The sequence below is a fragment of the Balaenoptera acutorostrata genome, chromosome 5 (genome assembly GCF_949987535.1).
Source record: "Balaenoptera acutorostrata chromosome 5, mBalAcu1.1, whole genome shotgun sequence".
NCBI classification, from domain to species: Eukaryota; Metazoa; Chordata; class Mammalia; order Artiodactyla; family Balaenopteridae; genus Balaenoptera; species Balaenoptera acutorostrata.
The window spans coordinates 58360306-58378841 of record NC_080068.1 but is presented as its reverse complement, the minus strand read 5'-3'; positions in this window follow the sequence as shown (position 1 = coordinate 58378841).

Below are 18536 nucleotides of genomic sequence, written 5' to 3'. Positions count from 1 at the left end.
CGCATCCTAATTTAGTCACATGCTTGAGGCACTTAACCTCACAGCTATCAAAGGTCTGCACTGTGGAAGACCTCAACACTTCCATACTATAGAATATTCAAGTTCCTTGTTTCTGTGCCCAGTTGTGTAGCTGCATTCCAACTTCAGAGCTCAGTACTTTTATGAAAATGCAGCTTTTGAGAGTGCTGAAAGATACAGCATCCCATGCTGCTCAAATGAGGAGAAAAAGAAATGTTTCTAAGAAAATTATACTAAGTACAGTTAGCATGTAATGATCAAGATAAGCTCTTCAAAGCTTTTAGGTGTGAATCCAACCTCTTAAAGAGTAAGCTTGCAAATTATTCAGTATTATACTTGGAGGAATGTATTCCTAAAGCTGAAATTTAAGACATTTTCCTGCAAACTTCTTCCCTGATTTTATCCATTTTATCTAAGTTGCTAGACGGTTGATGATTCATCCTTGAGTGTTTGTTCTTAGTAAAGTTCCTAACATGATGGCAATTTCAAAAGTAAGAATACAAGCCCTGCTTCAATAGTGAATTCTCAAGTTCTTTACTTAAGCACACTTCATTACAAATGGTCCAAAGTAAAATTTAATTCAAAGTTAGATAATTTTTACCATCCAACACATTGAGGAAATTATACTTCATACTTCTACCTATGTTTTAAAAAACGATTCTAGAATCAAACACTTTAAAAAAATTTCCAATATCTGCCTTTGGAGTTTATTCATGCTTTTAATCATTTCAATTAATTCAAATAAGTGAGACAGATTATTATTACACCACCAAAATATAAAATTTTTAAATAAAAAGATATGTTAAAAATAATTAAACTGTTACATCTTAAAATTAATTGTTGTAAGAAATAATACTATTCTTTATTCAGTTTCCTTCAGTGGTAACATCTTGCAAAACTATAGTACAACATCTCAGCCAAGATATTGACTATGATACAGTCAAGATACACATGATTTCCATTACCACAGAATCTTTCATGTTGCCTTTTTATGGCTACGTCCACTGGCCCACTCTCATACCATGAACAATTTCTAATCTGTTCTCTATTTCTATCATGTTGTCATTTCAAGAATGTAACATATGGTAAATATATGTATCTGATGAGTCCTTGACAAGAATGCTATTCTGATATTGTTGGATGGAGGCATTCTATAAATGTCAACTACATCCTGTAGGTTGATGTCATGCTTGATTTTCTGTGTACTTGGTCAATCAATTGTTGAGGGAAGGATGTTGAAATCTCCAAATATATTTGTGGATTTGTCTATTTCTCCCTTCAATTCTATCAGTTTATGCTTCACCTGTTATGCAGCTCTCTTGCTTGCTGCATACACATTTAGGATTGCTATGTCTTCTAGGTAGATTGATGATTTTATTATTATGTAGTGTCCCTTTCTGTCTCTGGTAATTTCTTTGCTCTGAAGTGTACTTTATTTGACATTAATATAGTTAATCTTGCTTTATTTTGATTAATATTTCATGATGTTTTTTCATGCTTTTGCACTCAATGTAGCTATGCCATTAAATTTGAAATGAGTTTCCTGTAAACTGTGTACATTTTTAAAATCCAATCTGTTAATGTCTTTCACTTCATTGATTTATTTAAACCATTTATATCTAATATAATTATTGGTGAATTAGGGCTTAAGTCTCCCATTTTATTTTTTGTTTTCTGATTTGTCTTGTGTTTTTTGTTTCTCTCTTTTTTTTCTGAGCCTATCTTCAGGTCTTTTGAATATTTTTAGTGTTCCATTTTGCTTTACTTAATAGTGTTTTCAAACATACTTCATTATATAGATTTTATAGTGGTCACTCTGGGTTTTACACTATATTGGGCTGGCCAAAAATTTTGTTTGGGTTTTTCCATAACACTGTATGGAAAAACCCGAATGAACTTTTTGGTCAACCCAATAGATACAAAACTTATCATGGTCTACTGGTGTTAACATTTTTCCAGTTTAAGTAAAGTTTTGAAACCTTACCTCCCTTTATATCTTCTTACTCTCTCATTCATAATATAAATATCTTAAATATTTCTTCCACTTTTCTTCACTCTCTCCTTCCTTTTATTTTTCTTCCTTCCTTCCTTCCTTCCTTTCTTTCTCTCTCTCTCTTTTTCTTTCTTTCTTTCTTTCCTTCTTTCTTTCTTTCTTTCTTCCTTTCTTTCTTTCTTTTTTCTTTCTTTCTTTCTTTCTTTCTCTTTCTTTCTTTCTTTCTTTCTTTCTTTCTTTCTTTCTCTCTCTCTCTCTCTCCCTCCCTTTCTTTCTTTCTTTCTTTCTTTCTTTCTTTCTTTCTTTCTTTCTTTCTTTCTTTCTTCCTTCCTTCCTTCCTTCCTTCCTTCCTTCCTTCCTTTCTTTCTTTCTTTCTTTCCTTTCTTTCTTTCCAATACACTTTCTCTCTATTGTTCAGATTGGGAAATTTCTGTTGTTCTATTTTGAAGTTCACTGATCTTTCCTCTTTCCTCTTCATTCTGCCCCTGATCTTATCCATTGAGTTTTGATTTGTTATTATATTTTTCAGTTCTGAAATTTCCTTTTCATTATTGTTTATATCTTTAGGTAGAAGTAGAAGTCCAAGTTCCCCACTAAGCCTCTGTTATCACTTGAGGGGCATAAGTGTTTTTCATTATTGCTTGGTGGGGGTGGGATTTCTGAATATCCACTATATGTCTAATGATAGCACCCTGGCTGTAAATAATGGGAGTACCTAGTTACAGCTCTCTAGAACTCTGCTGACACCAGGGTGGTGATGAAGTTCATGACTCTCCACTAGGCTTCCACTGACACTACTCCAGTGAGAATGAAAAGGTGACTGTGTTGCTTCTTGGTAAGCTTGGAATTTTAGTCTCCCATGTAATTCTACTTGTATGACAAGTTGGTTGGGTGCCTCCTTTCTCTCTGATAGTGTGAAAGTTTATGCTCTTCAGTCTCTGCCAGTGTGAGTGGGAATGGGACCACAGTATTTTTCTGTGAGGTTAACCTCACATAGAACAGCTGTTATGTAAATGTATTCTCTTTTACTAGGCTGCCCATTCCTGGTCCTTTGGGACTTTTTATATCTGTGCTTGTTAGCATTTCAAGTTTGTTGACTTCTTCAGCTCCAAGTCCAGGATATATGAAGTAAAAAGAAAAAAAGAAAATTTACTAATTTGTGTAGTTAATTTAGGAAATTCATGGAAGTTGATATTGGAGGATAAAAGAGAATACTATTGGTGCCATGGCCCATGGAGAAATGCCTGGATTTTGGTTATTTTTTCCAATAATTAGGATACTTCAATGATTGTAGAGAGTATTCTATAAGACATTCCTACTCATTTTCTTTTTTATGTTTTCAAAAGAGCTGGAAAAAATAAATACAAATATATAACTTAAAAGATATGTACACACACAAAAGATATTCTTACCAAATATCCCTAGAGTGACAAGAGAAATCCCTGCTATTTTCCAATAATAATATGCAATCATCTTGCTACATTTTCATTTAAATATTATACAAGTTAAAAAAGCCTGCTTTCACTCTTTAAAAATGATATATCTGTTTGTTCTGAAGGTCTTATTAGTGATATAACACTTCATCTTCTAACCAGTAGAATTGCTCTGTGTACTAGTTGAAAGCCTTTTGAACTGACAATCCTTTGTGCACTCAAATTCTCGATACTGAAACCAGTGGTAATACCCATGCTTAACTTCGTGGAGAACAAAGAGCAGATTATAACAAGATTTCCTTTGCATGATAATTGAAAAGTAGAGGAAAAAATACTGTATTGACAAGAGATTTAGGGCATATTTTATACTTTTACCTGTTGTAAGGTAAATCTATCAAGAAATGCTGTGATATAATTGTGTTAACAAAATGGTTTATAATTATATGCAGCGTGTTTTATTTGAAGATAACAATAAATTAAGAATGGAAAGTATACTTTCTTATTTGTAGCAAAAAAGGTGTCAATGAGTTAAATATCTCCTTTAGTAGAAGTAGTGAATAGTGGTATTTCTTTACAAACCTTAATTTTCTAGGTGACTTTGTGTCTATAGGCTGAATATATTTTTTTTATTTTGTAAAGACATGATATCACATTTGTGTTTTCAAATTATATTATTGCTGCATGTTGCACTACAATCTAAATCGTCATGAACAGTAACCAATTTATGGATAACTGAAATAGATCTTATATAGTGCAACTTACACATTTCACATGGTAGAAATAAAAAACATTTACATTCGCACAGGGTGTCAATATATATTTAATCATTTTTGCCATACTATGCTCTTGAGTCTCAAACAGATGGGCCATCACTGTGCTGCATATGGGGCTATATATATTTAAAAGCTTCCTGATGCTAAATCTAACATATAAGGGGAAATTCAACTCCTAGATACTGTCAGAACTAGGAAAAATGTCTTCCTGAACAGTGACCATCTGTCAAACAAAACTGTACTAAAGTAGTGTGTGGTACCCACATGATAGGATCTCATTTACTGAAATTGAACTGGGAACACTGCATGCATTTCACATACGGAAGGGTTTCAATTTGACCATGGAGAGACATATAAAAGAAAAAATTCACTCTTCTTTCAGATACATTGCTTGTATTGTCCTCATTATCCTACCAAGACATTTAGCAAAGTAAAAAAATAGAAGGATGCAGGGAATCATAAAAACAAGTCTTCATGCATGTGAACATATTTGTTTAATTTATATATAGCGCCTACAGAAATAGTTTGTATGTGATAAGTTGGAGGAAATACCTAATAGTCAGGTTCACTATAACACACTCAGTACATTCAGGAATGTAAGAAATTATTTGAAACTAATAGGACCACACCAACTTTCTTCCCATGTCAATGGTACAATATATAGACTGATTTTTACCACTTCAGCTTTATCCTCAGACTCTATCAGCTGAATGATTTAGATGAATTCTGTGCCCTCTGTATGCCAAATCTATTTTGGTCCCTCTGCTATTTAACACTGGCTTCCTGCAGAGAAAGTATTTTGAAGTCTTGATGCTTTTTCCACATGTATACATAAAACAGAACTTGTTTTGTTTCTCCTTTATCCAAATATAGAGATGGTTAAGTAATTTTCTCCTTCAAAAATTGATGTTACATAAATGCAGTTATGAAAATTTGTTATTGGCCAGGCCAACCAGAAGAAAATGAAAACAAGTTATTTGATATAGCAACTCTCTTATAAAATAGTTTTCAGTGCATGCTTTATCTATTTAATGTAGTCACCCCTATGTTTTGCCATATCTGTTGGTTCTTACTTAGAATTCATGACTGTCGTTCTATTGCCACAGGTTTTATTGAAAAGGGATGAAATATTGTTTGATTTCATTCCTCTGACTTTATATTTTTACACCTGCACATACAAAGCCCACACATTCTTTGGTTCTTTTGGTTGGATCACTGATATGTCCTTCAATTCTATTTTTCCAGGGCTTTTGTAGTGTCTCCAGTTTAGTCAGAGTATTAATTTTGCAGCAATTCTTGATACTCATTCTAAAAGGTATACTAACTCATTCCCCATATGGAAATATGTTGCTTTTTCTTCCCTTAAAGTTCAACACTGATTATAAGTGACTTGTTATCACTCTTCAAAACATAGTTCCTTCTTCAGGTAAAATTTAAAAGTCCTTGACATGCCTCTAATCAACACATCTACCTGGTATCCTGTAACCTGTCTGGCATGATGCGGACAGCCATTGGATGTTTGTTGAATTAATAAACTAACAAAATAAGTGAATGTTAGCTCATGAAAAGACAAATTAGGTGAATTTTAATCTTTCACTTGTCTTTTAAAAACCTGTTGAAAAAGCACCTCTTTAGGACTACTGCTGATCATCTCAGCTCTACCTACCTCTTGCTCCAACTGGGAGAGAGTACTGACTGATCTCATCTGCACTTCTGGTTCCTTCATACAACTCTCAACTGCAGGCTGGGGACTGTGCTGGTGATGTCGTCCATGATTCTCTGTGTCCTATCCCATAGGTCTGCTTTCTGGGGAACCCACACTAACTGAACTCATCTCAAACCAACCAAAAATTTCTTTGTGCTTCTTATCATCTTTAGGGTTTGTACTGTTATTTTAGAGACCTACTTATGTTTCAAATATACTCTTCATTATATCAAAATAGTAGTTAATAAATTTATTTACTACAACTTTTATATGTCCTTCACTCTATTAAGTCATGTAAAGTCAAAGATGAAAAGACATTCCTCACATTAGGGAGAAAGGAAAAATACAAAGACAAAACAAAGACAATGTCTTATGGAGCAACACGCAATGATATAGAGAAGCTGAGTTACCCAAAGTCCTATAACTATTAAAAAAAAAAAAAGCCAAGATTAAATTCAAATAGAAGAGCATGTATTTAGTATTTTTTATGCATCAGATTAATGTTCTTGGTCTCTCTACCCTTGGACTCAGTGACTATTTGTGTAAGGGTTTCTGTCCACAGGATAGTGGGAGAAGAAACTGGACATATGTGACTCATCCTCTCCCTGAACTGTCTGCTGTCAGACAGAGTATTTATGTGGTAAGCATAGAAGGGCAAAATGATTTCCTGAGTAGGGGAAGCCATGGTTTCCACTGAAGCCTACAACTGTTGTGTAGGCTGCATTAATGGGGCGATTCTTCATTTCTCCCTTCAACTACACTCTCTGCCATGTGACTTTGTAGTTCCTTTTACCAATGAGGCAAAGTGTATTTCTTAGCCCTTAGATTCTGAGCTCAAACAAGTGATGCACTTTGACAAAAGGGATGCACTTTGACAAAAGTGATGTTAACAGATGTGATCCATGTATAGGCTTGAAAAAGCATGTGTTTCCACTCTCAACTCATGTCCTCTTGTCACCATTATGATCACAGGAATGAGTTAGTGTACAATGGCTGAGATCAGGTGGCCCAGTAACCCTTGTTATCCCAGATGACAGTCTACTAAAATCCAGAAATATAATCACAATTAAAGCCAGAAAAGCCACCCAGACTGAATACTGAAACATAGTCTCATGAGATAAATAAGTGCTCTTTGGTTTATGCCATTTTTTTGGTGATGATTTGTTGTGCAGCATTATTGTGGCAATAGAAAACTGATCCAGAAGTTGGTGAAGGGGTAGAGCATTGCCATAAGAGAAACCTAAGATAGGTGGCATTAGTTTGGGGCTGGATGACAGCAAAAAAGAAGTGTCAGTAGAGACTGGGAAAATAGTGAGAAAATTGTTAGAGAAGCCTGGAAAAAATGTCAAGGCAACATCTAAAAGTGCCTGAAAAAATGGCCACCTATGTTGTATCTTTGTAATCATTTGGCAAAAATGTTGCCTCAGGTAAAGTAGCCTTTTTATTTTAATAGTCCTAAAGTTCTTTTGGATTTGAGAACAGTTGTCTAAGTAAAATATTTAAAACATATATTTATTTATTTTAGCTGTTTGTGAAGAAATGTATGAAACAAAAAAAAAATAACTGGACACTTTGGAATCAAATTTATAAGAGAATACAGAGATATCAGAACTTGCTAGGTTGTAAAATAAAGCTATTTCTCACACCTAGTGAGCCAAAGATTCTAAAAGAAAGACATAGTGTCAGGATAGAGATCAAATCAATTGTGTTGTTATGAGATCCTTTGCTAAGACCACTCAATGAATTAAGGTGATGCCTAGCAGATAGTCTCAGCTTGACAAAAGTGTTTTTAGAGAATTCAAAGTCATGAGCTTTAAAAAGTCTGAACTATGGGCTACCCTGCTAGTAAGAGGCATTTATCAAAAACTGCTGTTTGTATGACTTTTGGAGCACGAGTGAGATATAATCAGATACATAGAAAACCCGTAAAGATTTTCGGGGAGCTGTATGTATAAAATCTCTACCAACATGGGACTGATTGTTCAAATTGTAAAATTACCACTGAACCTTCAACTTCCTATGGGAAACTATGATTAGAAAGTTGCTTTAGATAGATATTTTACTAATTAATTTGTTGTTTAACTTACATTTACTGGAATGAGGAAAAAGAACTAGTTTTGTTTCTTCAAAATCTGGATATTTAGCTTTTCCTTAGATTTAGTGGTTCTTTGTGTAAAGTTTGTACCTTGGACTCCATGACTATCTGTTTGTGTAAGGCTTGTTGGTAATTTCAACACAAGCTAGGACAATTGAGCCTAACATTCCCATATTCAAGGAAAAGATAAGTGCAATGACATACCAGCATCAGTAAATTTTTCTGTTAAGAGTCAGATGGTAAATACTTTAGGCTTTGTAGGGCATAAGGTCTCTGTCACCACCACTCAACTCTGCCATTGTACCTAAACTTGTCACAGACAATATGTAAATAAGTGAGCATGGCTATGTTCCCATAAAACTTTATCTATTGGATTATGAACTATAGTTTGCTGAATTCTGATTTAACTAAAATAAAAAAATTGGGAATAAAAGCACATTTGTTACATAATAGCATTCTATTACTTTTGTAATGAAGTGCTCATGTAACTTGAGTCAAGTAAATATGGAATTCTGAGCAGCCTTATATTTGAATATTTGTAGAATTCCTCTGTAAATTTTTAATCTGATATAGATTGCGATTTACAATTTATGACTCATGGTATAAGACCTATGAAGATTTCATCTAGTATGGCTATTGAATACTGAGAAAATTACAGTGCACCTAAATGCACTCTTAGCAATATTCTTTCTGTAACATTTTACTTTGGAAATTTGTGTCTTCCTAAATGGAATGTGTCCCAAAGTGTACATCTATATACTGCAAAGTTAAATTATGTGAATTGAAATCTCAAAATGTATGTTATTGAACATACTGAGACAGAAAATCCTTTTTTCATCTTAGGAAATAATATGTGTGTATTAGAGAAAACTAACCAATTTTCAAGTTGGTATAATTGTAATTCTGCCAAGCATAACTTATTTTGTTTCAAGCAGGAAAACAGGTCATCTGTCAAATGTGTTTCTCATTGTAATACCATTAATGTTGTAATTATAGGAGATTTCATACAGATATTATATGTATATTGATGGCTGACGATTTTTGATATGAACATGAATTTCATTTTTTTCTGGGTTTTCATTTTCAGGAAAAGTTGGGGAAAAGATGAAAAGTGAATTGTAATTGGAATACTGTTTTAATAACTTTTTTTTTTTTAATTTTACACTTTATTTATTTTTGGCTGTGTTGGGTCTTTGTTTCTGTGCGTGGGCTTTCTCTAGTTGCGGCGAGTGGGGGCCACTTTTCATTGCGGTGCGCGGGCCTCTCACTATCGTGGCCTCTCTTGTTACGGAGCACAGGCTCCAGACGCGCAGGCTCAGTAGTTGTGGCTCACGGGCCTAGTTGCTCCGCGGCATGTGGGCTCTTCCGGGACCAGGGCTCGAATCCGTGTCCCCTGCATTGGCAGGCAGATTCTCAACCACTGCGCCACCAGGGAAGCCCTGGAATACTGTTTTAGACTAAAGTTCTTTTTGTGTTTTGGTTACAATAATATTTTTTTATAAAAATCATTTTATAATTTTTTATCTGTATATTTTAAAAACCTATTTAAAATCCTTCTACTCTTCATTTGGGCAATTTTTTTTTTTAATGGAAGATTTCTCAACAACTATCAATCAATTTTTTGATCCCAGTCTGGATTAGAAGAAGAGAGTTAGATATTCAGAGACACATATCCTATGATCGGCTGACAATTACCTCCTTATTTAGTTTTCTCCTACCCATATTGATTAATTTAGTCATTCAGTCATGTAATTTGATACTACTTGAGAACCTACCATGTGCTATATATTGTGTTATTGACAAGATAAGTAGACTCTGTGAACTCACGGAGATTACAATCTACCAGCCAAGACAAATTTTAAACAAATAAATTTGAATGTACATAGATTGAAGGAAAATATCATGTATAATAAAAACCTAACACTAGGAACCAGTTTTTTATGGCCAGCAAAGGAAAGCTCTTCTAAGTAAATGTAAATTTGTTTTCTGCCTATATCTGAAGAATGAGTAGGAATTAGGTAGTTGAGAGATTGTGTGAACAGCATTTCAAGCAGAGGAAAGAACATAATGCAAAGGACCTATGGAAAAGAAAATTTGGCATACTTCAGGTAGTGTAAGAAGATCAATGTGGCTGTAGCATGATAATACAGAGTGAGAATGTTAGAAAGTAAGGCTAGAAAGTTAAATGGCAGTTAATTAATGTCAGTGTTGTCATGTTAATTTTCAACAAATGAAAATGGGTATCCATCAGAGGGATGTAATCAGCTTCTTTATAGTGCTGCATTATATTCCATTGTCTGGATATACCACAGTTTGTTTGCTTATCTACTGAAGGATATCCTGGTTGCTTACAAGTTTTGTCAATTTATAAATAAAGTTTCTGTAAATATCCTTGCTCAGGATTTTGTGTGGAAGTAAAATTTCAATTCCTTTAGGTAAATACCAAGGAGTATGATTGATTGATTATATGATAAGATTATATTTAGTTTGGTAAGAAATTGCCAGACTGTTTTTCAAAGTGGCTGTATCATTGTATTCTCATCATCAGTGAATGAGGGTTCCTTTTGTTCCACACCCTTGCCAGCATTTGGTGTTGTCAGTGTTCCAGAGTTTGTCCATTGTAATTGGTGTGTAGTGGTATCTCATTGTTGTTTTAATTTGAAGTTCCCTGATAACATGATATGGAGCACCTTTTCATATGCTTTTTTGCCTCTTGTATTTCTTTAGTGTGGTGTCTGTTACAGTTTTTGGTCCGTTTTAAACTAAATTGCTTATTTTCTTATTTTTGAGTTTTAAGAGTTCTTTGCATACAGTAAGTTTCCTATTTAAAAACTTTGTGTGTGTGTGTTTCCTAAAAATGTGCCAAAAGTGAATATTAAGAGACTGTGATTTCTTTGGGGAAATAAAGTTGATGTCATGTATCCTGTTGGTGCTAAGGAAAGTGAAAGAATTATGTGTATATATATATATATATATATATATATATATATACACACACACACACATATATATTTGAGAAATGTGTAAGTGATAATAATTGACCAGAATTCGTAGTTTGAGTCAAGCGGTGGATGATGAAGAACAGGAAGATTGTTGACATGAGCCACTGTCTAACACTGAAAAAGGAAACTTTCAAATTCATAACACTAAAGCAGGAGTTGTTTCCTTTCTCTTAGATATAAAACAAAGTAACCTCACTCTCTGGATTTTTCCTTTCACATGCGCATGCTGAACTTCCATTTAATAGAGAATATGTCACTATTTCTGTGGGTCTGTAGCAGAGTGTCACTGTAGTATGGAGGATCATCTCTACTCCACCTGCCAACCATATCAGCTTCATAAAGAATGGTGTCCTCAGTTGGAATGGGGTCCTCTGAGTCATGGCAAAGACAGATAGTGGCAGAGGCATTCTTCTGTTTCTTCCCTTCAGTCATTTTTAGTAGCACTAAAGTGGTCCTATTTTTTGTTCTTTTTTCTTTCCTAAACCAGACTGTAGAGACCATGTATGACGTGCTCTAGTATCACTACATATGTGTGAGATGGGAGGGAAGAAGGTCACATAGCACTTTACAAATGCAGATTTATCTTTTCATGGCATAAATAGACTTAAAAAAATACTCTATAAATGTGGAATATTCATTGATTCATATTAGTGAATAAAGGGCTAAAAAAGCCTTGTGATAACATTTACCATGAATTCTAAAGTAATGCTTTTACAATCATTAAAAATAATTCTTCACAGATGCAAAATAAAATGGCAGAAGTAGTTATATTTAAAAAAAAATGTATATGTTTTTATATATTTGAATAACTTAAGAATGAACGTTTTGTTGTTATAGGATTTTTTTAGGATCAAAACAATAATTCATTTATTTACAATACCTTCTAGGATGATTATAAAAATCATGTATTAATCCTTCCTAGGCCCTGGTTAAGCATTTTACATGTATTAACTTACATAATGCCCATAAATTATGAAGTTGGAATGATTGGTCTCACTGTTGTACATTTGGGAAGCTGATATACTGAGATAGTGGGTCTAAATTGCCAAAGGATACCCAGACTGTAATTGGAGAAGCTTGAATCAGAGCCGGAGCAACATGAGTTAAGGTCCTAACTCATCCATTAAGCCATACACAACAGGGAACTCAGATCTCAGGTTCATGATCAGAACAGATTTGATTTTTAAAAATCTTAAATTTAATTCCATTGGGTTTTCTCTATCAATAGAGCAGGACTCATGCACGCTGTGAATATTATCTCCAGAAATCACTCCAGGATGAATGTTCTATTTTACTGGTTTTGTGTACTTGCTTTGCCTTGTCTCTGGATGCCTTCCCATTGTTTTTAACAAATTGTTCTTCCTTTTGTATGGTACATTGGAATGATGCTTTTCTCAGGCTATGTGCTGCGGGTCCCAATATCACTGTCAATTTCAGTGATTTGGTAGAACTCACAGAATTCAGAAAAGCTGTTATACATGTGGCTATGGCTTATTACAGCAAAAGAATACAGATTCAAATTAGCAAAGGAAAAAGATGTAGAGAGCAGAAATCCGTGAGATACCGAACACACACTTCCAGTTTTCCTCTCTCAGGTAAGTTGTAACGATAGAACTTAATTCTCCCAGAAGTGATATGTGACAATGTGTATATAGTATTGCCAATCAGTGAAGCTCACTTGAGAGTCTGTGTCCAGGAGTTTTATTGGTGGTTGGTCACATAGGCATGAATGAAGCACCTCTGTGACTGTCCTTAGTTTCTCAGTCTCCAGCCCCTCCAGAGATCAACTTGATACCTCATGGCTCAAGGTCTCCACAATAAGTCACTTATTTAGCCTAAACTGTCTGGTGTGGCCAAAGGCCCCAGGTGTACAAAATGCCTTTATTAGGTAAGATATTAATAGGGCTTAGAGGTTGTCTCCAAGAAGCCAATCAAAGGTCAGTTTATTTGGAATGTGCAAGGTTTAGACACCCAAAACATGCTGAATTAATATTTTCCTGAGCAGAATGTTTGCTTTATTATTGTCTATATACTCAATATCTGGATACCTACAGTATTTCCTGTTTCTTCTAATTCTCTGTTATATAATATTCACAGGATGGCCTCACCCCAACTTTTTTGCAGTCCTTGATCAAAGAACCCCAGGGTTTGTAGAAGAAGAATTATACTGGTATGATTATTACTTTTTAATTTTATGGCTGTGAAATCAAGAAAAATAAGAGTATGTCACATTGCAAAAATATTGAAAAGCTATAAACAAACAAGCTTTTATTAACTGAATCACATTTATAAAACTTCTGGTTATTTATGCTCCTCACCTTCACCATATATTTTTTTTTTAATTAATTTTTTACATGACTAACTGCCCTTAATTTGCCTGTACTTTCCAAGATTAATCTGTTTGGAAAAAAATTTACTCAAATCATTCTCTCTCTTTTTTTTTTTTAAAGTTGAAATAGTTATAATGATGTTATTTGCATTTTTACTGTAGTAAAATATACATAACATAAAATTTACCATTTAAATTACATTTAAGCATACAATTTCCTGGCTTTAAGTACATTCACATTGTTGTTCAGCTATCACCACTATCCATCTCCAGAATTTTTTCATCTTCTCAAATTGAAATTCTGTACCCATTGAATAATAACTCCCCATTTCCCATGGTAACCACTATTCTACTTTCTGTCTCTATGAATTTGACTACTGTAGGTGACCCATATAAGTAGAATCAAGCAATAGTTGCCCTTCGTGTTCTGCCTTATTTTACTTAACATGGTATTTTTAAGGTTCACCCATATTATAACTTGTATGAGTTTCATTCCTTTTTAAGGCTGCATATTATTCCATTATTTGTATATTCCACTTTTGAAAATCCATTTACTTGTCAGTGGACATTTGGGTTGTTCTCATGTTTTGGCTATTGTAAATAAAGCTGCTATAAACATTGGTGTAAATACCTGCTTTCAGATATTTTGGGCATATACCTAGAAGTGAAATTGCTGAGTCATATGATAATTCTATGTTTAATATTTTGATAAACCACCATGCCATTTTCTGTAGCAACTGTACCATTTAGCTTTCTCACCAGCAACATACAAACATTCCAATTTATCCACATCCTTACCAACACTCATTATTTTTTGTTTTCTTAATAATAGTCATCTTAATAAATATGAAATGTTATCTCATTGTGGTTTTGACTTGTATTTCCCAAAGATTAGTGGTGTTGAGCATATTTTTCATGTGTTTATTGGCCATTTGTAAATCTTCTGTGGCAAAATGTCTATTCAAATCCTTTGTTCATTTTTAAATTGGGTTGTTTGTGTTTTGTTGTTGAATTGTAGGAGTTCTATATATCCTGGATATAAATCCTTAACAGGTATATGATTTGTAAATATTTTTTCCCATTCTGTGGGCTGCCTTTTCATTCTCTTGATAGTGTTCTTTGATGTACATTTTTTTTTTAATTCTAACAAAGTCCAATTCCTCTATTTTTTTTTGTTGCCTGTTCTTTTAATGTCACATCCAAGAAATCATTGCCAAATTCAATGTTACGAAGTTTTTGCATATGTTTTAAGAGTTTTTTATTGTTTGTTTTTGTCCCCCCAGTTTTATTGATAAATAATTGACATGCATCACTGTATAAGTTTAAGGCATACAGCATCTTGGATTGATTACATATTTTGTAATGATAGTATTTCGCAATAGGTTCAGCTAATATCCATCTTCTCATATAGATGCAATAAAAAGGAAAGAAAGGAAAAATAAATCTCCTTGTGATGAGAACTCTTAGAATTTACTCTCTTAACAACTTTCCTATACATCATTCAGCAGTGTTAGCTATAGTCATTGTGTTGTACATTACATCTGAAGTATTTATTTTATAACTGGAAGTGTGTATCTTATGTTACTTTTCTCCAATTTTCCCTCCCCCTACCCTCCACCTCTGGTAACCACAAGTCTGTCTGACTTATTTTACTTAGCATAATGCCTTCAAGGTCCATCCAGATTGTCACAAATGGGAGGATGTCCTTGTTTTTTGTGGCTGAATAATATTAATAGATAGATAGATAGATAGATATCACAACTTTTTTACCCATTCATCCATTAATGGATATTTAGATTGTTTCCATGTTTTGGCTATTGCAAATAGTGCTGCTTTGAATATGGGGGTGCAGATATCTTTTTAATTTAATTTTTTAATCTTTGGATGTATTCCCAGAAGTGGAATTGCTGGATCACATGGTAGTTCTATTTATAAATTTTTGAGGATCCTCCATACTGTTTTCGATAGTGGCTGTACCAATTTACAATTCCTTCGACAGCATTCGTTATCTCTTATTTTTTGTTTGTTTGTTTGTTTTTTGTATTTTTTAAATGATGGGCATTCTAACAGGTGTGAGGTGATTATCTCATTTGGTTTAACTTACATTTCCTTAATAACTAGTAACGTTGAGCATCTGTTTATGTACCCATTGGTCTTTCAATATATCTTCTTTGGGGAATTCCCTGTTCAGATTTTTTGCCCATTTTTTAATTGGGTTAATTGGGTTTTTGGCTATTGAATTATATGAGTTCTTTATATAGTCTGGATATTAACCTTTATCAGATATATAATTTGCAAATATTTTTTCCCATTCCATAGGTTGTCTTTTCACCTTGTTGATGGTTTCTTTTGCTTTTGCTGTGCAAAAGCAATTTAGTTTGATCTAGTCCCACTTATTTATTTTTTATTTTGTTGCTTTGCTTTAGGGGTCATATCCAAAAAAATCATTACCAAGACACATGCCCAGCAGCTTTATTCCTAAGTTTATTCTAGGAGTTTCATGGTTTTAGGTCTTACGTTTACTTATTTAATCCATTTTGAGTTAGTTTTTGTGAGTGATGTAAAATATGGGTTCAGTTTCATTTTTCCATATGGGAATATTCAATTATCCCATGATCATTTATTTAAGAGATTATCTTTTCTCCATTGAGTATTCTTGGCTCCCTTGTCAAATATTAGTTGACTGTATATGCCTGGGTTTATTTCTGTGCTCTTGATTCTGTTCCTTTGGTCTATTTGTTTTTACACCAGTACCATACTTTCTCAAGACCTGCTGAATGATATGCTCTACTAAATGAGGAAGGAAAACAAGAAATTAAAAGTCATGGTACCCAGGAAACAAGATTCACTGTGGCAGATGTAAAGGGAATCCCTAAGATGGTGGTGAAGAACTTCTAGGAGGAGAGCTAAGCAGTCAGATTTCTATACTTAGATGGAGAAGATAAGTGCTTTGAGGGGGTTATCTATCTACAAGCATGTAAAGGGAACTGATCAAAAAGTTGATGAGTTTAAATATTCTGTAAAAGTCTGGGAGAAATTAATATAACTCTGCTAGCAACTAAGATAAAGAAAATTAGTAATTCAAGAGAACAAAAATTGTTCAGGAAGGTAAATATGAGAACAGTACATTACAATGTGGATATCATATACATTGTTATGATAATATATGCCTTCTATATAATTCAAAATTGTGACTTTGAGATTTTGGGGAACTGGGAGTTTGACTCTGTGTTATGATGAAAATGGTGACTGGTGCTTTTGGTTGTGAGAGAATTATAACAAAATCCTCAGCTTCTATTATAGGAAATTAATAAATAATATCTAAAACTAGAAAAAAAGAGACTAATATTTGTAATTTATACTTAGAATAAGGAACTAAGTACTAGAAGGAAAGACAAGTACAGCTAAAGGTAACAGCTTTTGAAGAACAGGAATTAATAGTAGGGAATTTGGGAACAGAAAATGTTTTTAATTAGGCTTTGTAAAATTATTTGACATTTTAAAATATGTGCATGCATTGCTTTGATAAAAGCAACAGTTTAATTTAATTTGGCATTAATATTTCACCATATTTTTCTGACTTCTGAAATCTGAAACCTACAACTAAGAGAGGAATTTTTAGGCCCAATTTAATGCTGTAGATCTCCTCATAAGAAACACACTTTAGTAGGGATCCAACATAACCAAGTCATGGTATAGAAAGCTTTGCAAAATAGCATCTATGACCAGTAACATATATCTTAAGGGAGAAGAGTAGAAAGCAAGAGCCTCCTGCCTTTGAGAGACCTAGAAAGGATGATTGCTTCTACTACTACTGCTACTTCCTATCCTTTTAAAATAACAATTGGTCAGTTCAAGCTTGAATGAGTAGTTTGAGAACTGAACTACATTTTTGTTCCTCTTCCCTTAATTTTTCTAACTAGCTCGAGACCCACATTTCTTCATCTCATTAACACTTGAACAGCCTGATCTTTGAAAATTTGGTAATTTCTAATGCATATATTTCTTAATTGAATATGAGAGAATTGGAAAAAGAGTGAACTTTGATTATAATTGAGTTATCTATTCGTAACAAATTAGGATATAAAAGTTCTGCAACTCAGAATAATTCAGTGTGAGAACATTTGGATTATATATTGCCAGACAGTTGTTTAGTTTTACTAAAGATCATTAATAGTGTCAGGAATCTAATCTGTAAGGGTGAACCAGGGACAAAAATAAGATCTGGGGGTTGATGACCATAAAATTAAGGTGCTACCCTTTCCAAAATAAATTACAGCACCTGTGTGTGTCAGTGACTGGGAAATCAATACTTGTTAGCATTCTCAATGGGGAAAAAGGCTTTGCTACTATTCATCTGTAAACACATATTGTACAATCATCAGTCATGGGACTACATCCTAATATATGTACGTGGGAGGTTCATCTCTGTATCTGAATCTTTGAATTAGTCCCAGCATGACAGAAAACAATCCCTGCAATTTTGGGGTAAGAAGCAAATAAATGCAGGTTGGATAATTATTACTGGAGGAAAAAAACTATGTATCTCTTCTCTAATGATGGGAAAAAACAACACAACATTTGAAGTGCACTGTGCACTTGCCTATTGTAGTTATTTTTCCTTTTAAGGTCCATTGGGTGGTACGGATGAGCAACAGTACCTGCAACTGCAGAGATGTGTCAGTCCTCACAGCTGTCAGTAAAGCCTACACTAATGTGTCCTGAAAGAGTGATTAATAGGTTTTGACAATATCATTGCATTGCATATTTAATCAGATTATACATCTGTTAGAAATGGTTTGCTTCTAACATCTGCAGTCAAAATCCACTGTCTGTATTCAGATCATTGCTTTAGCAGAAGCATGAAACTACTATCTATGTCAGTCTCACTGTTGACAAGCTAAAACTGCATGCCAGAAACAGATGAATCGTGACATTTGCTTGATTAATGTAATGATTTTTTTCAAAACTTCCTAGAAATTTATCTGTGCCTAAGTTAATGCTCATTAACAAGGAAGGAGATGAATATATGTAATTGTAAGTTACACTCTTAAGAAAGATGTACAGTGGCTTGATGCCATCCTAAAGTTGGTACTACCTGGTTATAGTTTCAAAAACATATTTCGAGGAAGGAAGCCTGCCGCCATGTTCTGCCGGCCGCTGTGGGAAGTCGCTCCAGGACCTTGCT